The sequence below is a fragment of the Peromyscus maniculatus genome, chromosome 5 (assembly GCF_049852395.1).
Source record: "Peromyscus maniculatus bairdii isolate BWxNUB_F1_BW_parent chromosome 5, HU_Pman_BW_mat_3.1, whole genome shotgun sequence".
NCBI classification, from domain to species: domain Eukaryota; kingdom Metazoa; phylum Chordata; class Mammalia; order Rodentia; family Cricetidae; genus Peromyscus; species Peromyscus maniculatus.
Genome location: NC_134856.1, coordinates 96,931,891 through 96,958,393, shown reverse-complemented (window position 1 = coordinate 96,958,393; position 26,503 = coordinate 96,931,891). Strand labels below are relative to the sequence as shown.

The window sequence follows — 26,503 nt, the reverse complement described above, 5'->3', positions numbered from 1 at the left end:
CACAAGAGCTTTGCAATGCCATCTCTGCTCTCCACCTCCCATATTTGGACTTCCTTTACTTCCTCTCTTCAGTACACTTTCAAAGCTGGTCATTTATCATTACTTTTGTCAGTTCATATTAAAAGGAATAAAAGCACTGGCTAGTTCCTCTGCTTCACATGGCTTCTTAAATCCAACTTACTTCTAGATTCAGTATTTTCTGGCTAAAATAATTTTTAAGTTATTCAGAGTAGGAAATCTCTGCTTTTGTTATACCTGAGTCAGCCCTTACTCTTGAATTATAGGCTTGCTAAATACATAATTCTAGACTAGCTGTAGTACTTTCCTTTTGAATATATTATTGTATTATTTTCTGAAGTGTTTTGCTGCTGTGTAAAAATGTACTTCTAATTGCTACCACATTTTAGGTAATCTTTTCCTTCAGTGATGTCACAGAGGTTGTCCTGTGTCCTATTGATTCACTGTGCTGTGTTTATGCACAGATTTACTTAATTTATTCTACTTGGGATTTACTGTTCTGCCTCAGTCTTATCAATTATATTGTTCTTCACATCTGGAAATACCTAGAGTATCAACCCTTAAATATTACCCATTCTCTATTTATCCAATTTCTGGGAAAACCATTAGAATTCTTCTACCTTTTCATTCTTTTTTCATTTTTTTAACTTTTATGTTTTTCAGATCTTTATACTCTATGTTGCTCCTACTCCTTCTCAGTAGACAAGTCTCTGACATCTAGACTGCCAGCCCATCCACCAGCCAGAGTTTTTGTGGGTCATATTCTTTTCTTCTTTATCAAATCACCTTTTCTTTTTGCTCCAGACACATTTCTATCTTCTGGCTCGCACCTCCTCCTCTACCTCTCTGAACATGTTAAGGAGACATTCTTACTACAAGTGTTTTCCTAGGCTGTTTTATTACTTTCATGAGACAAGGTTGAAAGTCTCCCATTTCTTTGTCTCACTGCAAAGTCCAAGGTCAGGTATAGTATGTGTGCTTGTCCAAAATATAGATAACCCTCAAAGTGAAGGCTACCTTTGTGTATTTCTACAACATCAGGATTTATTAAGCAACAAATTCACAATTTATGTCATATGTCCAATTTTTCCCTGCAAATTTCCAAGTAGTCCTGATTTTTTTTCTTGTAGCTGGCCATTGTCAAAACACAGGATCTTTTACCTCACTCTTAATTACTAATAGTGTCTCAGCTCCTACATTACAAAGCACACAATAATTATGTCTCTTTATATGGATATATGTAGGTTACAGAATGGCAACAAAAGAGATAAAGAGACCACAGCAGAGTTTACAGAGGCCTTGCTGGAAACAGAGGCAGAGGGCAACATGGGTACAAAAGAGCCACTGTGGTGATTAGGTAAGATGTTCACAACAGCTGGAATCAGAGATAGGCTTCAGGGGCACCAGAGTCAGAGCTGAGCCTTTCAAAGCAGGGCTGAATTAAATTGAAGAGGTGAATGCAGGACTAGGTCTTGTCAGATGAACAGATGGGCAAGTGGATGGCAATTCCAGTAGGCTGAACTAGCCATGTACAGTCTGAGGCTGCAGCCAGGTGATAGTTGAGAAAGTTCTTTGCCTGTTGGTCTCTTAACACACTAGGTACTTAGATGATAGATCAGTTAGGGCTATTGCCACCATATTGTTAAGGGTCCTCTTCTTCAAAGGTGTCTATGTGAAAGTACAGTACCCTTTGTTGATCTTCTATGGTCATTAAGTTTGGGAGCCTGCTTTTTCTGGCATGGTTTTAATATGCCCATACATTCATATGATTCCAATCTACTTTGATAAATTTTACTTTTAGCATTTTACTTTTAGGAGTGAGTTATTGTTGTGGATATCATTTTTTATGAATAAAACACTGATTGGCCAGTGGCCAGGCAGGAAGTAAAGGCAGGACAAGGAGAGAGGAGAATTCTGGAAATGGAAGGCTGAGTGGAGGAGACACTGCTAGCCGCCGCCATGACAAGCAGCATGTAAAGATGCCAGTAAGCCATGAGCCACGTGGCGAGGTATAGATTTATAGAAATGGGTTAATTTAAGATATAAGAACAGTTAACAAGAAGCCTGCCATGGCCATAAAGTTTGTAAATAATATAAGTGTCTGTGTGTTTATTTTATAAGTGGGCTGTTGGGCTGCCGGGGCTTGGTGGGACCCGGAAAAATAACTCCAGCCACAAGTTATTTATCAGTGCCTTGTGGATAGTGTTAGACAGGTGTCTACATGCATGGCAAAGTAGAGACTCCTTCTTCTGCATTTGTACTCAAAATGGAGCCAAATGCTACTGTCACATGGAGTTACCCTGGTCAAGACATGATCTGAAGACACTGGTTTACAAAATATGGAGTGGCTCAGATCAGGAAACAAGCTATTCTTAACACAGGGCTGTTGTGCTGTCCAGAGAGACCATTTCATTTGCTTCTTCTGAGCCTCATGGGACTCACTACTCCATGTCAAGTATTTGTATTGATTTTCAGCAGGCTGTGTTCCTTTCTTCTCATATGGTGTGATTTGTGACCCTTTCTTGGTATCTTTGGTCTGGGACACAGTCTCTGAGGCAATTCCCAGGATTCTTGGCTCCTGATTCGGTGGCTGATGACAGGCAGCATTGGCCCCTTTTCTCTAAATGGATGTCAACCCTCCAATGCCTCTGATTTCCAGTGGGGAACCTGGGGTCTGGATTCATCTCCCTTCAAGAAAAGCCTGAGCCCTGGATGTATAGCTATGTTCAGCTCTAACAGGCTTGGATTTGCCTTTGGCTTCACTTTTATCCAGGTTACTTCAGCTTCTAGCTATTCTACATTCCTGGAACCTCTGCTGGTTTTGAAGTTGATGCTCTACACAAAGTAGTATCCCTTATTTAGCATTTGTATGTCTTTGCATCTAGTGTGGCTGTGTTAGCAGGGGGAAGCGGGGGGGGGGGGGGGGGTGTGTGTGATGAAATCCATGTCAGCTTAGCTTGCCTATCTGTATGAGGCTCTAGATAGTTCCGGAAGGCAGCTCAGGAGTGACCACCCATCCTGCCTGAGATACACTGTGACAGACTCTGAGATGGAGTCCAGCTTACAGGCTGACAATGTCCTGTCACTGCTGTTAGCTTAGAAGCAGAGTGATCTTCACAGCCAGGTATCCTTAGTCAGGGACACCATGATGTTCTCCAGGCTGCGGTGAGAGGCATCATTCTGCTTCCTGGGTGGCACATTCTGATTCGAGTTCTTTCAGGCACCTGAACCGTTTCTTTCTCAGGACTGTCTGATGATTCTTATCATCTCCTTAGGAAAGCACTGGAATATCTGTGAGTGTATCCCCCTTCCTCCCACCCTCTCACTCTCTTAACAGATGAGAGTGAGCAAGAAGCCTGCGCTCTCTTCTGGTTTTCTGTATGGAGTAGACTTTATTAATGATTCACATTTGGTTACTTTTTTCATTATCAGTTCTTCAGATAATTAAACAAGTATGATAAGCTATCTTCTGTGTGTTGTGAGAATCTAAATGTAAAATAAATATAAAAAATATATTTATGGTTAAATGAATACTCAACAACAGCATTTTTTTTTTCCTGAGGCCTGGCTCTAGCCATGATCTGTCTTTTTATTCCCCTAATAATAGTTTTTTAAATCACACAATGGATCTGTGAATTTGTGAACCAAGTCCACTGTGAACCAGTGAACTTGAGTTTCGAACAATTCATCATACAATACCAAATACAAAAGCACCCCCCATGCTCTCAATCCATTGGATCAGGCTCTTTTGAAGAAAACTTTAGCTCCTTCCTCTTTTTGCAATCTTCCTCCCACAGTCAAGTGCCCCAGTATACATAATATCAGCCCTTTCCAGCCATACTGTATCACCACCATAGGAGAAACAGTATCAAATCGATAGGACACCAGCCCATCAAGCTCTAGGCAATCATCCAGCTCACAGTAGTGTGTACATTCTTGGGGTCTGGCAGCATCCCCTTGGTAGTAGTATCACTCCAAAGTAGGCAGCTGTGTAAATGATGATTTCCAGGATAGGGACCCTAAGACCCTGATGGAAACCCTTCAGGCCATCAGACTCTGAAGATCTTTGTGAGATAGTCGCCCAGCCCATTAAATTCACTCTGAGAAGATCCCTTGCCCACATTGGTAGCCAATCTGGTCCTAGCAAAGTCCAGCAAGCAGACAGTGTAGGGGGAGGTGACTCCAGCTGCCCCACCAGAAGCCAGGTTATGCTGATCCAGGCACCAGCACCCCCAGGAAGATCTGTTTGTACTTGTCTTTGAAGGTGAAGTTGAGAGCTTGGGTGGGGAAGTACCCAATGCCATTGGCCAAGCTACCCCTCCAGAAGGAGAGAAAGGAAGCCCACTGCTTGGAGGTTGTCACACTATAATCAAGGATGCCTTTGTAGAGTTTCTCTGCACTGATCTCTTTGCAGGTATGCTGGACCTGCAACAGCAGTTTGACCCTCAGGGGCAACAACCGAGTCAATACCACCTGCCAAGAAGTCCTTAAGGAAGCTCAAAGCCTGATCCCCCGTACTGACAGCCTGTAGCAGCAGTACCCTTGCCCTACCCTACATCTGGGCAGGCACCACCACACTGTCTCTGTGAGACACAAAGGGGCCTTGCTGTCTGTTTTCATTTGGTTTTGTTTGTTTTTTGAAGCATATGCCACAATGTTGTCAGGGCTGGCCTTGAACTTGCTGTGATCCTCTTCCCCCTGCTTCCTAGTGCTAGGTTTACAGAAGCCTGCTACCACACCAGACTGCCCTTTATGTTCTTTTTTCTTATTTATTTTATTTATTTTTCTTATTTCTTTATTTATTTATATTTATGTGTGAGTGCCTACATGTATGTGTGCGTGCCTGGTGCGTGCTGAGGCCAGAATAGGGCTCCAGGTCCCCTGGAACTGAAGTTACAGGACTTTATGAGGCCCTCAATGCAGGTGCTGGTATTTGAACCTCTGTCTTCTGCAAGAGGAGCAAGTGGTCTTAACTGATGAGCCGCCTCTCTGGCCCCTCATGTGCATTTTCTAGTCTCTGCATAAAAATGTTGGGATTGGATAATGATTCTTTTTAACTAAGATGCAACTGGGTAGGACATAAAGAAGATATAGAAGGGAGAAGCCAGATGTCTTTCCACTGTCAGCTGAGAAAAGGAGATCAATAAGTTATTTGAGTGAGAATGGAGGGGACATGTTTGAATGCTGGCAGGAAGGAGAAGAAATAAAGCAAGAGGTTGGGAGTTATCCCAGAGTGAAGAGGTAATGAAGACAGTGAGTTGTGGAGAGGGACAACAAGGTGCCATGCCTGACATAGGTTATCTGACACACACCGCTCTGCTATGTCTCTATTTAAAGCGATGGACTGACTCTGTCGGGAGAATTTTAATGCATAGCACCATGACTCTCTAAACCTTTCGATTTGGCTCAAAAGGATGGACAGAGTTGAACATGATTTGAAGTTACCCGCTATGTGGCCTTTGACTTTGTGGCACTAGCAGCTTCCTCATCTACCTAGAATCAGACCCTGTGGGCCTGTGTGGGCTATCTTCCTCCACGAAGGGTCATTGCAGCCTGCTATACTGACTGCACCAGATAGTGTAGTCAGTGATCCTTCATCTAGAGAAGTTCAATAGAAGTTGATATGTCTCTTGTCATCAACCAAAAAGAATTAGGCTAATTTCCAGAAAATGAGACCCTGGTGTGAGTCTAGAAGAATATGACAGTTCAGGTTATTGGGAGATAAGTTTTGTGCATGCTAAAGAAAGCTAGTGGAGGAGTTTGGAAAGGTTAAGTAGAAGAGGTGTGTGTGTGTGTGTGTGTGTGTGTGTGTGTGTGTGTGTGTGTGTGTGTGTGTATTCAGCAACTGGCTGAAAATTCCAGTCTTTCCAATTTCCTACTTAAGCAGCTCCCATCATTTAATTAGAATGCCACAGTTTTCTTTTACTGAATGAACTAATCCTATAGATGTTTGTTTTTCTGTACCTAGAAACAGGTAAATGTTAGTGACACAGTACTAATTAATACTAATTCTTGAGTTCTCAAAGAACACACAATCTCACAGAGCAGTGATCTTCCTACCAGGGTGGACTTCCTACCATGACTTCCTTGGAAGAAAGAAGGCTTTTGCATTAGTTACATTTTGTTGCTGTGACAAAACACCATGACCAAGGTAACTCATAGAAGGAAAGGTTTATTTGGGCTTACTGTTCTGGAAGGATATGAGTCTACCTTGATGAGGAAGCATGGTGGAAAGTGGCAGGCATGGCTGCTGGAACAGGAAGCTGGGAGCTCACATTCTCAAGAACATACACAAATCAGAGGGAAAGAGAGCTAACTGGAAGTGGCACGAGGCTGTTAACTCTCAAAACCCACCTCCAGTAACACACTTCCTCCATCAGGGACTCATCTCCTAAGTGTCCCCAAACAGCACCATCAAACTAGGACCAGGTGTTGAATAACTGAACCTATAAGGGACATTCTCATTCAGACTACTACTGCTTTCTAAAGGATACCCAAACATGGAGGTATTAGTTGAATTCTGTTTCAAACTCTCAACTTCTGTTTATTCCTTTCTAAAATTGATCTGATAAAATGAATTTATATTCACTCTTCCTAAAAGCGATATAGTCCTACCTCAAATTTGAACTCAGTGCATTATTCACAGGGTGTCATACTTCAAAGGCATCCAACAAAGAGAAAATCCTCTTCAAAAATAACTGTTCCAGTTATCACAGATGTTTTCAGTGACCCCTCTGTCTGTGCTTTGCACATTTATGGAAAGATGAGGTATGGTGTCTGAAAGGGGATGCTGCGATGTACATATCTGGATGCTTTAAAATAGATCATTTTCATTTTACTCTTACTAGGTTATATATTATTAATTATCATAAATTTCCATCCTTTACCTGCTATTTATAGTCATATCTGTGGTCTTTCATACATTCAATAACAAATTTATTTATATTTAAACTGAGACCAGAGTTTTTTCTAACACTAAAAACCTGATTGAACTAATTGCTTCGAGTCTACTGTTCTTGGTCTGTATTTTCTGTAAACAGAATGATGAACTCTGTAGCTCCAAGATTATGTTAAAAATATACTTGAGGCTACTTAACATCAGATCAGGTCACTAAAATATTATACAGAAAATGTGAATGAAGGTAGACATAGATCAGCATTTTCCCCCTTTTCAAGAGTTTATCAATGCACAGGTTTAACTACAGATCCCCTGACAAAGCATGATGAGTCTTTTCTGTCCTGGGAAGTGAACAACTCCACAACTAGGTACAAGACTTTGTCCCAAGACAGGTATCTATTTAAAATAAGACCCAATTAACTGATCATTAATATTTTTAATTATTTTATAATGAATGACTTTTATCAAAGGTGACATATTTGTTTTCTTTGGATTAATTGTCAATTAATTAAGTGGAGGAGAGACATGCAGGCTGAGGACCCTAGTGGGGGCTGAGAAGGTGAGGAGGAACAGGCTGGTAGAAGTGGTCCTGCAGACCTCAGTGCTTCCAGCTGGTAGGTGTATCTGTTACAGACCAGAGACTGTTATTTTGTCCAGTTTAGACTGTGTGGAGCAGCCATGCTTTACTGCTGGAAGGAAAGGAAAGATCAGTTTGTACATGTGATAGCAAAAGATCTTACAATTCCCAGCGGTACAGAGATGGTACAACATACACAAAGAACCCAGATTGATATTGTTCAAATGAAACGTTAACTAGAATCGTCTTTGTTTTGGAGAAATGACCAGTGGCCTTCATAGTGAGCAGTTCAAGTTCACCTTTCCCTTTCTCTATTATAGCACAGAGTAAATTCAATGATCAGACTATAGACCAGTTCCGGGCCATGCAGCAATGCATGAAGAAATACCTGAACCTCTAACTCCAATGTTATGAGGTGAGGTCAGCAGGATGGGTGGAAGAAGGAGTTCCCCAGAGGCCTCTGCAACCAAAGAGTAGGGGCCAACCTTGTTAAGGCCACAGGCCTGGCTGTCACTGTGCACTTCAGAGTGACAGAACCATTTCATGATTTTCAACCATCCTCTATGAAATCATCTCTCCCTCTGTTGTTTTGTGCACTGTAATGTACAAAATAATTTATTTTGATGGCCTTGGATGCTTGCCATATACACTTCTTTTAAAAAGTGTGTATAAATGGATGTTTCCTGTCTTGACTGCTCAGTCTCAAGTACCTGGAAACTGCTTCCCAAATAATTGACTCAGAAGCTTAATATTACTTATAAATGCTTGGCCAATAGCTCAGGCTTGTTACTAGCTAACTCTTACATTTAAATGAAACCATATTTCTTATTTATGCTCTGCCACATGGCCGCACCTTTATTAGCATGGCACTTTCATCTCCTCCTCCCTCTGCATCTGGCTGGTGACTCCTGACTTTGCCCTTCTTCCCATCATCCTTAGTTTGGTCATCTTGCCTATACTTCCTGCCTGGCTACTGGCCAATCACTGTTTTATTAAACAAATTTGAGTGACAAATCTTTACAGTGTACAGGAGTGTTACTCCACAGCAAGTGTGTGTGTTTGGGGGGGGGAGGGAGGGAGAGAGAGAGAGAGAGAGAGAGAGAGAGAGAGAGGAATGTCACAGAAATCTATCAGTGAGTATTAAAAAACAAAAACAAAAACAAAGGTAGAAAATCTGGGGCTAGGATACCTTCCTACAAGTTGTACCTCTAGGGAGGTCCCTGAGGCTCCTGAAACTACACTAGCAATTGATGACTCTTGGCTGTCTGCCAGAACTAACCAGTGAGACCCTTTTGCTAAGGATATTGCAGGCCTTAATCACAGGACATAGGGAAGTAATGGAACTGAGCTGGAAGCTCATTCTGTGGATTGCCCTCACAGTGCTGGAAATTGCTGCTCTACAGGCTGTTGGGGTGGGGGCCGAGGCTCTGCTCAACAGTCTTATGTAGCTATAGACCATGTGTGCAACAATACCAAATTGCTAGGCAAGATGAGCCACCAATGCAATAGTGGAAAATCTGTTAAGAAAATTAGCATAATCTGAGTAAGATTTTTTTGATTAGGTATAGTGCCGCATTAATGATAATTTCCTAACTTTTAAAAATATTAATTTATTTGCATCTAGAGGTTTGTGCATGCAACAGTGTGTGCGTGAGTGCATATGTGTGTGTGTGTGTGTGTGTGTGTGTGTGTGTGTGTGTGTGTGTAGGTCAAAAGACACATTTGGGGAGTTGGTTCTTTTCTTCTATCCTAATGTGGGCTGCAGAGATTGAACTCAGAACCTCAGGCTTGGTGGCAAGTGCCTGTACTCGCCCAGGCACTGCACCTGCACTGATGTCCTCATTTTTAAAAATAATTGTACTATAGTGTATAAGAAAATGTATTGTGCCGGGCGGTGGTGGCGCACGCCTTTAATCCCAGCACTCGGGAGGCAGAGCCAGGTGGATCTCTGTGAGTTCGAGGCCAGCCTGGGCTACCAAGTGAGCTCCAGGAAAGGCGCAAAGCTACACAGAGAAACCCTGTCTCGAAAAACCAAAAAAAAAAAAAAAAGAAAAGAAAATGTATTGTATTTAGGCTGTACAAACCAAAATGTTAAGGAATAAGAGAACATTCTGTCAACAGATTAATTTTAAATGATTCAGGAAAAATACACACGTGTGCGTGTCAGTTTTATAATCCTTTCTCTCACAGAGAAAAACATACAAACAAAACACAACTAGCAAAAAGTTTACATTTAGAAAAATCTACATTATAAAATTAGGAAGTTCATTCTAATATCCTTTTGACTTTTGGTAAATCTAAGTATATGGGGAATTAAAACATCTTTTCTGCAAGTCTGAATGGATGGAGAATTTTTTAATTACATGTATTTATTTTCTCTTGCTTTCTTCCTATGCTGCCAATACTGTGTGTGTGTGTGTGTGTGTGTGTGTGTGTGTGTGTGTGTGTGTGTGTACATGTACCACAAAGCTCATATGGAGACTAGAAGACAAGCTTTGGGAGTCTGTTTCTCTTTCTACCATGTGGTTTCTAGGGATTAAGATCATTCTGTCAGTCTTAACAGTAGTCCCTTTCCTTTTGTTCACTGTGCCATCTCACAGGTCCCAGAAGTGTTTTGTTGTTGTTGTTATTTTTTAATAAAGCAGAAAAGGACTGGTTGGCTTTAGTCTCCTGATATTCTTATGACTTTTTCGTATTTTTTCACTTACAGTTGCCAAAAACATTACAGAGAGCATGTATTTGTAATTCTCATTTAAAGTAAGAAACCACAAATTGCTTAGTATCCCAGAGGCAGGTAGTGGTAGAAGGAGGCTTGAACTACCTTTCTGCACTGATCTGCCTGGCGTACAACAGAGTCAGTTAGCCTCCCTCATCATCTGAATATGACTTCTCTTTTCCATCATGTGTAAGCATTCCTATGGTCCTTCTCTTTTCTGCCATGTGCAAGTACTTTTCCCTGTGGCCCTTCTCTTACAAGCATCCCTGTGGTCCTTGCATATGACATGGGTTCTCTGGGTAGAGTACACCTGGTATGTTATCTCACTTGGTTCAGTGTGCCATTATTAAAGTCATACTGTTTTGCTCCCCCAACCCCTCAAACTATTAAATTCTAGTGAAGCCTATTCCAGTAGGTCTGTAAATATGAGATCCTTTAAGGTATATGGCTTAACATGAGCAATAGCTTTTCCCTCATCTCCTTTTGTCATGGAAAACAGTGGAGGGGGACAAGATAGTTACCTCCCTCAGTTTATCTTCCTTCCACTCCCTCTCCAGATGCTATGATAGAGAAAAGCCTTTACTCTAGAATACAAATACTTTCCAGTGTAAATCGGTTAGACTCTAGCATCATGCTTGTGTTTACATCTAATCATGGATCTCACTGCTTACCAGACAAGAGACTGAAATGATCCAAGAATACAGACTCAAGGAGAAGATGGAGTCTTGGGATAATGCTAGATACTTACACCGCCCATGGTTTCTATGCTTTGAGATATCAACTTATGAGAATACAGGAATTTTGCTGTGAGCTCCTGCCAGCCGGAATGGAGGTGCAGAGTCCAGGTTCCCCTGTGTCAGCAGGGGATGAGTCCTTGTGGGGAAAAGGAGATGGGGGAGGCAAACAAAGTGCATGCTCATGAGACACCTCCTGAAATTGAAGCTGAGACCTGACAGTGACCAGGCAAAACTATTTATAAAGAAAGAGCTGGAAATTTCAGTGAGAGAGATCAGCAAATACAAAAGGAAAGAGGAGAGTGCTCCATTAATGGACATGGTTTGAATGGGTCACTTGGAAGAGGGGAAAAGAGGCCTCTCAGTGCTATTTTTAAGTCTATAATTATTCCCAAATTGCCCCTCACTCATGAAGTTTCTCCTTCAAAGTTAGTCAGTCTAGGGACCCACTGAGTATATGTTGGCATAATAACAATCAGAACATGACTCCTTGCTCTGCTCTGTGAAGGTGGGTACAGAACTTTAGTTTGGCATGCCAGTGATGCTTTGAAACCAACATCCATGCAGTTTCCTTGGTTACCACACTAAAGAACTATCTTTCACTCACATTACATTTTGGTTATAGGTTGGCTGCAACTGTTTTGAACTTTGTGGGTTAGCCTCCAAATGTGCCGGTGCACATGCAAGAAAAACGGTGAAAATCCACGATACTGCTTAACTTCTTGCTTGAAGGTGGATATCGTATTTCATTTTCCAAAGCTTATTACATATTTCATGGCTGAGTCCACGGTCCTTAGGTGGGGACATGTTCTCTCTCTACAAGCATCATGAGCAAGATGTGTGACAATGGGCTGGGCACTAAGGATTACTCCAACAGAATGTTGGATGGGGTGTCACAGTGCACTCTATATTTCACAGCCAACTAGCCTTTTTAAAATTTGTTTTTAAAACTTTTTTTGAAAATTTTATACATACATGAGTTCTATATTTGCATCATTTCCATTGCTCTCTTTCCCCCTTTCAACTCCCTTCATGGCCCACCCCTCTCAAATTCATGACCATTTCTCCTCTAATTGTGACCTTTACATGCATATGCATATATATATATATATATATATATATATATATATATATATATATATAATTGAGCCCTTTTAGTCTTTTAGTGTTGTATATATGTGCATGTGCATGTGTTTAGAGATGGCCACTTGCCATATATATATATAGTTATATATAGTCTCATATATATATATATATATATATATATATGTGTGTGTGTGTGTATAATTACTCTTATTTATTCTAATAGAGCACATGGGGTTCATGGATCAGTGAATGGACATTGCAATAACAATATTATCATCATTTCCCCATACCCATGGGATGAGGTGATGAAAGCCAGATATTTCCTTTTTGTGCACTTTTGTACCACTGAGAAGAAACCCTGAGGTTATCACTCCTGTGAAAAAGCAGCTGGCTTCCTCCTGTCTGGGATTCAGGATAATCCTCTATTGCAAGAGGAAAGAAAAAGAAAAACCCTGGGCTGACCATGTCCATGAGTTTTTATCCTGCCAGAAGTCTCTGTCTTCTGAGTGGGAATCAATCACCTTTAAGCAAGGTGCCTCTGCTAGAAATTGCCCATTTCATCTGGTCTTGATGGCTCTGGGCCTTCAAACAGCCTCTTATCTTTCATTTTTGCCCTTCTTCGGGTCACAGGAGTTCAAATCTCATAAACGCAGTAAAGCTTGAAATGTGTATAGTGATACAATGAACAAAATAGAAACTGCAATGATCATAATGGAAAGAGCAAATTTAGAAAACGATGTGGTCAGAGATTCCAGTTGCTGGCACAAGAAACACTCTGTTTGACACCTGGAGGAACAGGTTTCATGGCAGGTAGGAAGATAAGTAGGGAAGGAGCAGCCAGCCTCCTTGCGTGGCAAGAGCTGCGTAGATATAAGTATGTCTGAACAAGCCAAGGTTAGCAAGAAGCTTTTCAAATTGCATGCAAGGCAGCCCTAGCAGTGAGCACTCTCTCCTGTCCATATTTCCATCCAAATTATCTCTCCGCACTATGCCCACTCTGATTGTACCATGGTCATGTCTAGTTTAGAGTCATGCAAGGACTCCCAGCCCCCTCCTTTGCCTTCCCTCCAGCGTGTTCTTAAAGCAGCAGCCAGACTCTGGATGTTCGATGCCAACCAGATCATGTTACTTTTTATTTAGGCATCTTGAGTAACTCCATGCCTCATGGATGACCACTGCTATCCTTCCAAAGAACTAAGCCTGCCATGATCTGTCCTCCAGTTTTAATTCTAACTTTATTTCCCTCTGTTCTCCCCTTCATTCCTTTTGGTCTGGCTATGCTGGCCTGCCTCCCTGCCTTTTTTTAGAGGCTCAAGTGCTTTCCTACCTCAGGATGTCTGTTGTGCTTGCTCCTCCTGGTGCCTAGAGTTCTCTTTTGGACATGCACCCTACCGCCCAGCTTCCTTTCCATTTCTTTACTTGAAGGCTCCTTCTTCTTCTCCTTCTTCTCCTTCTTCTCCTCCTCCTCCTCCTCCTCCTCCTCCTCTTCCTGCTCCTCCTTCTTTTGACAGGGTTTCTCTGTGCAGTTTTGGTGCTTGACCTGGAACTCGCTCTGTGGACCAGGCTGGCCTCAAACTCACAGAGATCCACCTGCCTCTGCCTCCCAAGTGCTGGGATTAAAGGTGTGTGTCACTGCCGCCCGTCTTCTTATCTTTGGCACTTTTCCAGAAAACTCATGGAAATTTCATCTTCTAGTCACAGCTTAAAATGTTGGTTTTAACTTGTTGTTCCTTATCAAAATGTCCTACTCTTGGAGTAAGGCATAATAGAAAATGTGAGTTATTGCATGCATAGCTTACAAAAGGCTGAGGATAGAGGATGGCAAGTTCAAGGCCACCTTGAGCTACACAGAGAAGTCCTGTCTCAACAACAACAACAAAACCCCTCATTCTATAACATGTGAATTTTCACTTTTTTGTTTTATGATGCTGCTCTCTCCTCTCAAACGTAAGCTCTACTTCTAGGGCTTAAACTCCATAATGTTCATTGTGTGTGTCCTGTCTGCCACCACCACCGACAATAAATGAAAATCCCCCTCCCCGAGGGTCCCTGGGAGGAACAGATTCCTGAGAAATGAAAACAAACAAAAAACACAAGTTAGGTGACAGGTTCGATAGTCTGGGCCTTGCAGCAGGCCCTCCCACCTGATCTGGTTGACATAAATTACCTAGTCTTCAACCAACTGGGTCAATACCTGCCAGGCCTGTAGCCCAGGCTCAAGTTTTGAATAGACTAGTTGCTTTTCACTTACCATAGGATTAAGTCCTTGGGAAATCCATGCTAACTTAAAAATCTGGCAAGGAGAAGATGTGTTTACTACACCAAACTTACTGAACAATTCATCTTAGCAGTGGAGTGCCCTCTAGGGGGTTCACCTTCAAAACTTGTGACTGATTCTGCTATTTCACTCCCCATTGTCACTAGATAGTATTACATTACCGGATTGGTGATGGGAAAGTTGAATGGGATGCTGAAATCAACACAAAAAAGCCTTTAGTTGCTGCAGGCAGAGGTAAGCCCGTCAGTTTTGCATAATTCTGCCTAATCATATTGCTCATCTTACAAAGAAAATGTTTTAATGTTTGTCACTGAAATCTGTTTTTAATTTTTAAAAAATGCCCTGGGAGAGGCTATTCTTCTTAGAAGATAACTTTGCCATTGATTTAGTCAAGGATAGAGTTACATTATGACGTTTTCCCATCAGATGTCCTTTGGACGGAACATGAAGGATCAGGTAAAAAAAAAAAAAAAGCAAGCAGCCCTGGGCTGATTGACACTAAAGCAGCAGCTCTGAGAGAATGGAAGTGGCAGCAAGTGTTCATAGCTCATGGTCATGACGGTGGCCCCAGGATCACGTCTGCCTAGAAGCTGCTCAACCGTCTCCTCACAAAATCAGCTCAGTTTTACCCCCCCACCCTGATTTGGTGTCTCTGATGCACAGAATTGGAGTCTGCAGAATAAACTGTTATGAAGAACGGGCTGCATCCTCACATGGTCATGTTTATGTTTCCTGACCATGGAGTTAGCATTGTCCCTGTAAGAATAAATTAATTACCTTCAGAATCAATTGTTTCCAAAACTAGGGAGGGTCCATCAAAAAAAAAAAATGGGAAAAGACTGTCAAGTGGAAAAGGAGCTTGGAAGTTAAAAGTCAACATTTTTATTTCCATCTGTATATCATTTTCCAGTTATAAATGTGCTAGATAGCTAGAGAAACACCTGAATACATGAACAATTTAAATAAGTGGAAATTTTAAAAAGGAGTAGCCTACTAGATATGCTACTAAGCCCAATCTCTTCAAATAAAGCCGGGCCTGTTTGTCAAAGCCCCCTTTTTTCTTTAAATTTAACTGAAGTGATTAGTAATGGTGAAGGGGCTTGATAACTTGGAAGCACAGGATGACTGGTAGATGATGAAGAAACTTTCTCAGGGGAAGGGGAAAAACCCAAAGACAATGATAAAGCTATATGCTAGTAAATTATACTGAAAATATTATACCATTAAGCTGAGATAAGAAAGGAAATCTGTTGGGGCAAACAAGATGTGTATGTCCCAAGCAAAGCTGGGGGATTTCCTGTCACACACAGGCTTCCATACGAAGTCAGGCTGTTACTCTTTTCCAAGTGCTGTCCACCCTTTTTGTTACACCTGTGACATTAATTCAAGAGGCCTAGTAAAAATATTCAGATGTCTTAGAATCTTGAGACACGAATAGTTTTATTATGATGCTCGGTGTCGTTCTCTCATCTCTAAAACAAAGAAAAACATTCCCAAGTCCACCCAGAATCATGCACCTGAACTTCACCTGTGGTTCCTCCCGAGTCTGGAGCCACCCATTTTGGGTCTCCCACGTGGGAGATTTTGTGGGCAGGTTATTCCTTCTTCCAAGCATCTGGTTGGTCCATTTATCAGCAACTGCACATCAGATGATGACTACTCAGCTAGGGGCTTTCACCACAGATACAGGAGGGGCTGCTGGTGGGATTGGCCTCACTAAACTTGATATCTCCTATGGGAATCAGCAGAACCTACATGTCCATTAACCATACTCAGGACAACTTAAAATAATCAATACTGCTAATTTTTGTCTTTTGTGAGGAGTGACTTGCTCTTGCCCTTAGGAAAAAGAAACTCACTCTAAAACACAAACTCTGGCTTTCCTCGAGAATGGGATTATGAAGACTTCTCATTATATTCTTTGTTACCTGTATGACTTGGATTTTCAGACAAAAAAATGTACAGTGTTTCTATGATTCTCAAAATATTTAAATGTTCAATATTCTATATTATATTGCTAGCTCTTTTTAGACAGAGAATGTCTCTCACTATACAGCTTTGGCTGTCTTGAATCTTTCTGTATACCAGGCTAGTCTTGAAATCACAGAGTTTTGCCTGCTTCTGCCTCCTGAGAGCTAAAATTAAAGCATGCATTCCCTACCCAGTTTCCTAGCTTTTATATATTTCCTATCCATGAATGATCTTGTCTTCCAAAAAAATCCTCTACTTATCTAGCTTATGTATAATAATTTGCCTGCTTTCTTTGTTTTGTTTTGTTTTTTATAAAACCATCTCTTCCAGGTGACCTAGCCATGGCAGCTGATCATTAGACCAACAAAGATGATATGAGCACCTTTCAGCACTCATAAATAAAGGCAGGCCCAGGCAGAAGAACAACTGGTTTACAGGACACTAGAGAGGATGCCAGAAGCTCTGGGAAGTAATGCAGGGATATGGGTCAGGATTCATCAGAGAGCAACTTTGGGAAGGGCTAGACCTTGTGAGGCGGCTCCCTTTGTGAGTCCCGGGTGTCTTCAGATCTGTCTTTTCCACCAGACTTTACTTCTACCTTGTGAAATGAGCTACAACTAGGTTTTACCAAGGCCATAAATAATCAAGTTCAGACAAGGAACTAAATATAGTTGTGTTTTTTTAAGAAATACTTGCCTTAACTTCAGGATATTTACAGATAAAACTTTAATCATATATGGGACTGTCTGCCACGTGACTTCAAGAAGGTGACAGACCAAAGAAGAATTCTGTCAAGTCCAGTATGTTAAACAAATGCATTTATTATAATTACTTACAGGACCTGGGGCAAGTCATGTGCAGCTCCACTTGGTTCTACCCCAAGCTAACTTTCTAACTCCTGTGTCCAAAGCCATATGCAGCTGGGGTGGAAGAAACTGATGACCAGAATCTCAGATGAGAGTCTTATTACCCCTCTTCTCCTCCCAGGATGGAATATTAAAGCTTCATCACCATTGACATAGATATCAACTATATTGTCCTGGTTATTTTATTATCATAACTGTGAATAAACTCTCCCATAATTCACTACAGCTGCTCTGCTTAATGATGACCTTGGTTATGTCACACCAGGAGAAAACAGCTACATTCCACTCCACCTCCTGCTCTGGTTTTATATTTTTTCAACACCCTCTTCTATAATGTTGTCTGTGTAATGTGGGCTAGAGTGTTGGCTCCTTTTCTATTCAGGATGAGTAAACTTTTAAAATTTCTCTTACCCAAAAAGCCATACAACATTGTCATGTGATATCTTAGGGCTTCCAAGTCTTTACATTCATTCGCTGTGATCAGGCCAGATCCTTTGTAGCAAAACTAAACAGCTGTGCAGATCTGTAGTGCCGAAGGTGGGGTGAAGGCAAGAAGTAGAAACACACATCTGGTTGCTTTCCCACAGGCAGCTCTCCTGTCCCCCTGTGGCTTCTTGATTTCCACAGGCTGGAGCTCATTGTTGAGAGAGAATTCCATCCAGGTGCTGCTCTTTGGGTGCTAGGAGATTTCTAGATATGTAGCTAAATTGTTTTTAATCCCCACTCACTTTCCTTATGAAGTCTCAGCACACAGAGATTGCAAAATATCAAGGAAACTTTATGCTCCTATTCCTCTTCCAGAATCAAATTTTCCAGTTAAACAAGTAATAAACTATAAAAGGCAGTTTATAATAATAAAAGCCTGAAGTGAACTATACCAGAATCCTTAGTGGTAAGTGCTAAGTAAGTAACATTTACTATGAATGTTCCTTTCCCCCTTCCTGTTTTACTCTGCTGTATGTGTTTGAATAATTGGATTAACAGTTGTCTTAGGACAAACTGTTACTGTGCTTGGGGTCTATGCTAGGTGTTTCCAGTTCCTTGGCTTCTTAGTAAAAGAATTAAAATAAGGGTGCACTGTTTTTTCCCATTAAATTCAGTAACTGCCCCTTAAGCAACTGCTGTCCTAATTGGCAACTGCAACTTGGCAGCTAGCACTGCACTGGCCCTAGCCAGACAGGAATTCTGTTCCCTCTGGCACCGGCTCTATCACTGCCACTAAAGGGAACGTTACCTAGATCTCTATCCCTCCATAGAACTCAGGATTCAAAGGTTGAGGTGAAATTCTGCTCACTCAGAGAGGCTGAATAGCAAGTAGATAACCTTCTTCCTAGCTCCCCCAAAATGAACATCCTTCTGCTCAGCCCCCACTCAAGAACCCTAGCTACACATGGTTCCTCCCTACCACCTCCTGTCAGCTAGATGCTGACTCAGTCTCCTGATCCCAGGTTAATTTTATTTAATCAAACAAATGTAACACATCTTTGCATCATTAAACAAATATTCTACAGCATAAATGAATGTAACACATCTTAAATTAATATTCCACAACAGCACACAGAGATAACAAAATATCAAGGAAACTTTATTAAAAAACAGAGTTACAGTAATGATTAGAAGTAAATATGTGGTCAAGAGTGACAGTGGGTCACATGGGTGAGGGTACTCTAGGTCGTCAGTTGTTGTCTGGGACTTTCTTTTATGGTGTTCAAGAGAAGGAAGAATCTTTCCTAGAGGGTGTATATAGTGAGTTAGGTTCTCTGTTTTGATTGTCACTTAAGTTACATTAGATTCTTTTTCCTACCATCCATGTCTCTTTCCACGATGCCTCTGATTTTAATTATATGCACACCTAATTGTGCACTAGCATAAGATGGCTTTTTTTCTTAAAAGCTCACCAAGAGATACTATTTTAATTGCATTTGCATCCAAGACCAGCTCAAGTCTTGATTAACTCCCTTGCTTTCCTACCCAATATCACTTGGAGTAATATTTGAATAGCAACTCTCCATTCTTGTTGATAGTCAAGGGGAAGAGGAACTTATTCCATTGCTCAGGGTCAGGTACACTTGCAACTCAATGCAGGTAGGGGTCCTAGATTGCTAGGTGCATTATTGTCACAGGGGTGTGTGCATAGCTCAAGCCAAGGGTAGTTAAAAATTGCTAAACTCTTCCCTATGCTTGCCTGGCTCACAGTGAAACAAAAGTCTTTTATATCATTTAAAATCTAGTCTATGGGGGCTACAGAGATAGTTCAGAATCTAAGAACACTTGTTGGTCTTCCAAAGGACCCGAGTTCAGTTTCCAGAACCCATATCAGGTACCTAACAACCATCTGCAATTCCAGTTCCAGAGGATCAGATTCTTCTGGTCTCAGGATGTCTAGACTCACGAGCAAACACCCACATATAATTTTTTAAAATAATAATAAAAATAAAGTATTTAAAAATCTAGCCTATGAGACCCTTGAAGACTTAAACAGCCCTGGACAGCTAATCTTTCATCACATTCTGGTGAATATTATGAGAATACCATTGTAATAGTGTTTTGGGGAAAACTGGATTAGGAGATAAGGTATGCAACCTGACATGAGCCAGGAAGCAAGTTTATTGTCTAGTGTTTATACACACAGACTCAGCAGATGTCTGTCTAAGGACTGAGCCCCAAGTTAGTTAAACTAAGCATTTTATACCTCTTCTGTACCCTTGATTGCTCCCACCCCACAGCAACCCAAAGTGACATATATTTTGATTGGATGTATTATGCTTGATTAACAGAGTTTGTTGAATTGCCCCATAAGCAGAAATTTTTCCCTAAGCAGCAGAATTTACCACAAGCCATTTATAATATAAAAGGGAGAGGAGGAATTTGGTTACAGAGAAAGAGAGATCAGTGGGGCTGAAGCCTGTTTTAAGTGTTTTCTGTTAGCTTCTCAAGGCCCCCTGCTACAACAGGCTCCATCCTAATTATTCAGGGTAATAGTTCCAATGCCACAGAATTCTGAATTCAGAACTGTTCATAAACAGCTCACTAGAATTCATTTTCAAACTGTCAAAGAAACAATAGGGTACTATTCTGTGCTCTCTGTTAAGGGCGGAAGAACACCAAGGAGGCTAAGGACTGAAGATTATTGCAAAGAAAGGACCAGTGGAAACAGATGCCAGGCAGAGGAAGAAACAAGTACCTTTTAGCGCTGTAATATTCCCTGCAGGGATGGGAGGAAGTGGGAGGAAGCAGACAGAGTAGGAGCACGGCCAGATCCACTTTTCATGTTTGTGTGGAGGAAGTCTCTAGCCAGTGTTTGGAATGTGAACCTAAAGAAGTAGGAAGACACTGGAACAAGACAGTAACACAATGTGTCTTCCTTCCCAGATTTTTTTAAAAAAAAAAGTAAATCATTACATCCATTGTAGAGAATATATCTAGGGCAAGAGTGAGAATGCAGACCATTAGACTTGATTGGGATTAAAAAAGAAGGAGGCTATAATGGAGGCAGCAAAAGTGGTGAGAAGCAGATGAACTCCAGAAAACTAAAATGTAGAGGCAGATGATCTCAGCACTTGGGCAAAGATTATGATGTGGGGGGTATAGAGGAATTGATGTCGATTTCCATGTTCCTGACAAGGAGATTTGGGTGCATGGAGGAACTATTATTAAGTCTGGACTTTAGAAAAACAACTGGACATGAGAACAAAGACTCTAGGCTTGGCAGGGTACCAGTGAGATGTCCAGTGTGTGGCACTAGGCCTGAACTCCGAAGGAGTGCTTTGAGCTGTCACAGACATTTAGGAGTTATCAGTGTTGGGCAGTGTTGAAGTCTATCCTGGTTTGTTTTGTTTGTTTGTCAGCTTGACAAAAGTAGAGTCATTTGAGAAGAGGGAACCTCAATTGAGAAAATGCCCCTACCAGAGTGGCCTATGGGCAAGTCTATGGGGCATTTTCTTGGTTAATGATGTGTGTGGGAGGGACCAGACCACTATAGGGGGTGCCATGTGGGAGGTGCCTCCCTGGATTGATGGTCCTTGATGGTGTAAGAAAACAGGCTGAGCAAGCCAAGGGGAGCAAACCAGTATGCTGTGTTCCTCCATGGCCTCTGCTTCAGTTCCTCCTGCCTTGGCTTCCCTCAATGGACTGTGGTCTATGACACGTAACCCAAGTAAACCCTTTCCTCCCTCGGTTGCTTTTGGTCATGGTGTTTTATTACAGCAATAGAAAGCAAACTAAGACAAAAGCTATCTGCATGAGAATGCAGCCCTAGTGTACATTTTTAAGGCCCCGACAGTCTCCACACTAGACAAGATGAGCTGGTAAGTGAAGAGGAGACTTCTAAGGGACTGAGGAGGAAGCTACTGGCTATGATAGTGTAAATGGCTAGAGGAAGGGATGTAATGTGGTGTCCATCATTACTGAGAACCCCGTATCACCAGGCACAGAGAAGGGCTTAGAGCATAGATGATGCTGAATTGGCTCAGACCACGGTTAGGAACATATCAAATGCACCCAGAATGCAAATTTGCTGTGACTTCTTTGCTGTGGCAGCCTCCTCCTCTTCCTCTTCTTCTTTTTCTCCTTCCTTCTCCTCTTCTTATTAATATTGCTCCCTTCCCTTTTCTCCCTCCACACCCTCCCATATATCTCTCTTGCTCTCTTTGAAATTCATGGCCTCTTTTTCCACTAATTGTTATTACATGGATATATGTATATGTTTATATACTATACATTTATATTCCTAAATATAACCTGCTCAGTCTGTATTCTGTTACTTGTATGTATGTTTTTAGGACTGACCATTTGGTATTGGATAACAATTGCTGTGCTATTCCTCCCATTTTCTGCATTTCTTAGTTACCTGTAGTTCTTTATGTAGTGTGGAGGCCTTATAGGATTTCCCCCCACCCACTTTGGTGTATCTCTTGTGGTTGTCCATGCTCAGCTCATGTTTGGGCAGTCACACTGGTGAGACTTTATGGTCACACTGGTGAGACTTTATGGATGTAGCTTCTGACATTACTAGGAGACAAAAATCTCAGAGCAAACTCCATGATCTTCTGCCTTATGGTATTTCTGCCCCCTCTTCCACAATGTTCCCTGAGATTTAGGTGTGGGAGTGTTTTGTAGATATATTAGGACTGGGCTCCACATCTCTGTTTTTTGATTGGTTGTGGCTTTCTGTAGTAGTCTCTACCTGTTGCAAAGAGATGTTTCCTTGAGGAGGGGTAAAGAGTACACATATCCATGGATATAAAGACAAATGCTTAGATTGTTGCTGGAGATTATACAGGATTGGTAAAGTAGAGGTTGTAGGTTCCCCTCCAATATACATGAATTCATTAACACTCTGTGGTTAGCTAGGTTTCCAGTATCAGGTACAGTTTCCCTCTTGTTGAGTAGGTCTTAATTCCCATACTGAACCCTTAGGGTTATTGTGGCATGCTGATCATTGATATGATTCATAAGCATCATAGCTGGGTAGGAGTTAGTTGCCTCTCTTCTTTGGAAGCTTGCATGGTGACTTATGGTACCCATGAAAGCTAGTCCTCATGGAGAAGGCATTTAGGTCAGTTCCAGCTCAGGGGCCTCTGGGCCCTGTTTCAAAGTGCATGGTGTCCTTAGCAATAGGAACTTACTTTCTACCTCTGGGGGCAACCAAGGGCAATAGAAGTAGGCTGTGTGTTTGAGCAGTCTCTTGGACAGCCCTGACCAACAACTCAAAAGGGATTCTCAAGTCTGGTATTGGGGGTTTTGCTAGGTGATCTTGGTTCTTGTAAAAAGCATTGTCAACCCAGATAAGAAAAGTTCATAATATATATATATATATATATATATATATATATATATATACACATATTATGTGTATTATAGTTTTTTATATAGTTAATACCATGATTCCTTATGGACTTTTCAACATTCTAGTTGTTATTTTACCTACATCCCTCCTTCATCTATATTTATCTCCCTCTCCCCTCCCAAAAGAGGCACCCCCTTTTCCCATTTGCCCCATCAGATCATTTGTGTACAAACTCCTTTGTCAGCAAAGCTTCAAATTTCACCAGAGTCATGGAATGTTGACATCATATGGTGCTTTTTTTCTTTTCTGGAATAGGCTAATTTGAATGATTTCATGTTAACTTTGGCTTCAGGGGAAGAAGAGGTCATTCAACCAAAATGAAGACTAATGAACCAAAATGATACCTAGCTTTAAAAGTCTTTACAGATTTCATAAGCATTATTCTATGACTGGCATCTCTCTGTTCAGCTCTTTCATGCTTGTTTTTAAAAAGGTTTGTAAAGTATTGATAGTATGTTGTTGCTGAATATTCTATGTTGCTGTCCAGCTGCAGCCCGGGTTCAGGTCCTGAGATGGGGAAGGGGCAGCAGCATGAAGAAATGGATTGTCCGACCACCAGATGAATTTCACACAAGTGGCTGGCCCCGAATAGCTCCAGCTGTCTTTATTTGTACATCAAAAACAAGCATGTTTTTCCATAGTAACAAACAAATTTTTCCCATCCTCCAACGTTAACCTCCAGCAAAAACAAATATGTCAAATATGTTTTTCCCAACTTTTACATCAAAACATCCTTAAACCCAAACAACACATTATTTTGCTAGCTTGACCAAATATTGAGCCAGGTACATCCTGTCTTTACAAAACTAAAAGTGATAAACATAGGCACACATTTTCAAGAACAACAATCTTGTTCAAAACACATTTACAGAAATGGGGGTGATCTGCCTCCGATCCTGTCAGTGCTGAATCAGAACAGCTCCCAGGGTCGGAAGGGACAGCTGGTATCCCCAAAAAAGAACCTGAGAAGCATCAGCTCCCAAAGAATTTTAGAGGAAGATATCGAGAAAAAGTGGGGTTTCCAGGAATGATCTTATCTGTCCCATGCATGATTGACAAAATGACACTAAAACCACCAAGAGAATCATCACTATTACTATAGAGAAGAGAGCATGCAGACTGCATGGTGCCAGTAATATTCTGCACTGTCCCAAAATCCACTGGTCCTTGCCAAGTGAGACTGTCCCCATGGGTTTTTGCCTTATCTGGAGAGCAGTTGAACAAGCACCTCATATACTGGTCAGAAACTAGGTTGCACAGCTCCCAACAATTCTAATTTCTTTTCTGCTGCTATGATCAAATATCCTAACCAAAAATAATGAGGAGGGGGAAGCTTATTTCAGTCACAGGTTACAGTCCATCCCTGGGGGAAGTTAGGGCAAGAGCTCAATCAGGAACTTGAAGCAGAAACTAGAAATACTGCTTGCTGGCTTGCTCACAGGTTCATAGTTGGCTAGCTTTCTCAGATCATTCAGGACTGTCTGCCCAGGGACTGGTGCTGCCTACAGTTCACTGGGACCTCCTATATTAAATAATAATCCAGATAGTGCCCTGCCCCCGTAATGTGTCTACAGGCCAGCCTAATCCAGGTGATCTCTCAATTGAGAATCCCTTTTCAGACAGACGATTCTAAGTTATGTCGAGTTGACAACTGAAGCTCACTAGGACACTCTACCTCTCGTCAACCTGACACACAAAAACATCATTTTAGTCCACAACCATTCATCCCTTGTCCTCAAGCTCTCATGTTAACATCATACAAAGTCTTTAAGAATTCTACCACTTTAAAATTCCAAGGTCTCCAATGGGGACATGGGTGGGGTGGGGGGAGTGTTGTAGAAAGGCTGTGGCCAGAATGTAAAATAAATAAGGAAAAAAAGAAAGAAAGAAAGAAATTCAAGGTCTCTTTAAAAGTCCAGTCTCCTGACTGGATTCTTGCAATTTTTTTTTTAAGCTGCATACTTATTATTCCAAATGGAGCATTAAAGCAATCGTGTCAAAGCAAACCCAAACTTTAGCAGTGTAAATCTAAATCCTACAGTGCAATGTCTGACATCAAGAATTCATTGTATAGTTTTCTGGCTCCAGAAGGGCTTGGGCAGCCCCACTTCTCCAGCTCTGCCATCTGCAGCACACATAGCTTTCCTCTTAGGTTCCAACTGCCCTTGACAGATATCTCACTGTCATGGATCTCCAATATCCTGGGTTTCCATTGCAGCTAATGCCGCATCTTCACCAATGACCTTCCCTGTCCTCTTCACAAGGACTTCAACCTTGTCACACCTTGCCAAGCCTCAGCTGGTCTCTATGAACCCCTCATACCTGTAAAATCAGTATCCGCTGGGCAACTCTTTCATACTATTTGCTAAGTTCTGCTGCCATCTGGAAATGCAGCCTTGGCCTCCAAAGACCACAGTGTCTGTGTGCTAAGCGTGAGGAATAACTTTCCTATTCTCCCAATGAATTTCACCTCAGTGATGTTGATCTCTTATTAATCACAGCTGATTCTTCAGTCCCAGTTAATCACAAATTCTGCACCAATATATCACACAAACACCCCCTAGTCCAGTTCCAAGGGTTTTTACTTTCCTGTGAAACCTCACATGCCAGGCCTCCTTAGATGCTTTTCTCTCAGAATTCTTATATTCCTAGCTCCCATTACAACAGTCCATTAAACACACACACACACACACACACACACACACAGAGAGAGAGAGAGAGAGAGAGAGAGAGAGAGAGAGAGAGAGAGAGAGAGAGAGGACTCGATGACTTTTCCAGATCAAAGTTCCAAACGTTTTCACAAAGTTCCAAATACTTTCCAACAAAGTAGTACGAAAGGTCAGGTCCATCACAGCAACACCCCATCTTGGTACCAATCTCTGTTATATTTTTATCTTCTGTTGCTGGGCTAAAACAATCTGACCAAAGCAATTTAGGAAGGGAATGGGTTTATCTCAGCTAACAAGTTATAATCTGTCTTAGTTGTTGCTCCATTTTTGTCAAGAGACACCATGACCATGACCAAGGCAACTCTTAGCATTTAACTGGGGCCTTGCTTACAGTTGCGCATAGCTATGGCCATCACAGAGGGGAGCAGACAAGCATGGTATTAGAGCAAAAGTTAAAAGCTTTATATTATGATCCAGAGACAGCAGAGAGAGTGACACTGGTCCTGACATTGGCTTTTAAAACCTCAAAGCTCATCTCCAGTAACACACCTCCTCCAACAAGGCCACACCTACTAATCCTTCCCGAACAGTTTCACTCTCTGGTGACTAATCATTCAAACATATGAGCCTATGGGGGCCATTCTCATTCAAACCACCGTTCTATCATTTAAGAAAGTTATGGAAGGAACTCTAGCAGGAACCTGAAGTAGAGAACATAGAGGATATTGCTTGCTGCCTCATGCATAAGCTCAAGCTTAACTAGCTTTCTTACATAGCCTGGGACCACGTGCCTAGGATACAGTGTGGCCCACAGTGAGCTGTGGCCTACTAAATCACTTAAT

At 41.6% G+C, this 26,503-nt stretch overlaps 1 protein-coding gene and 1 pseudogene across 6 annotated transcripts in view; one reads left to right on the top strand and one right to left on the bottom strand.

Annotated features, from left to right (window-relative positions):
• Window positions 1-26,503, top strand: part of Hecw1 (HECT, C2 and WW domain containing E3 ubiquitin protein ligase 1) — a 277,118-nt gene that overhangs the window by 61,341 nt on the left and 189,274 nt on the right. The window lies entirely within an intron of this gene.
• On the bottom strand, window positions 3,616-14,444 carry LOC102928227 (ADP/ATP translocase 1 pseudogene; annotated as a pseudogene).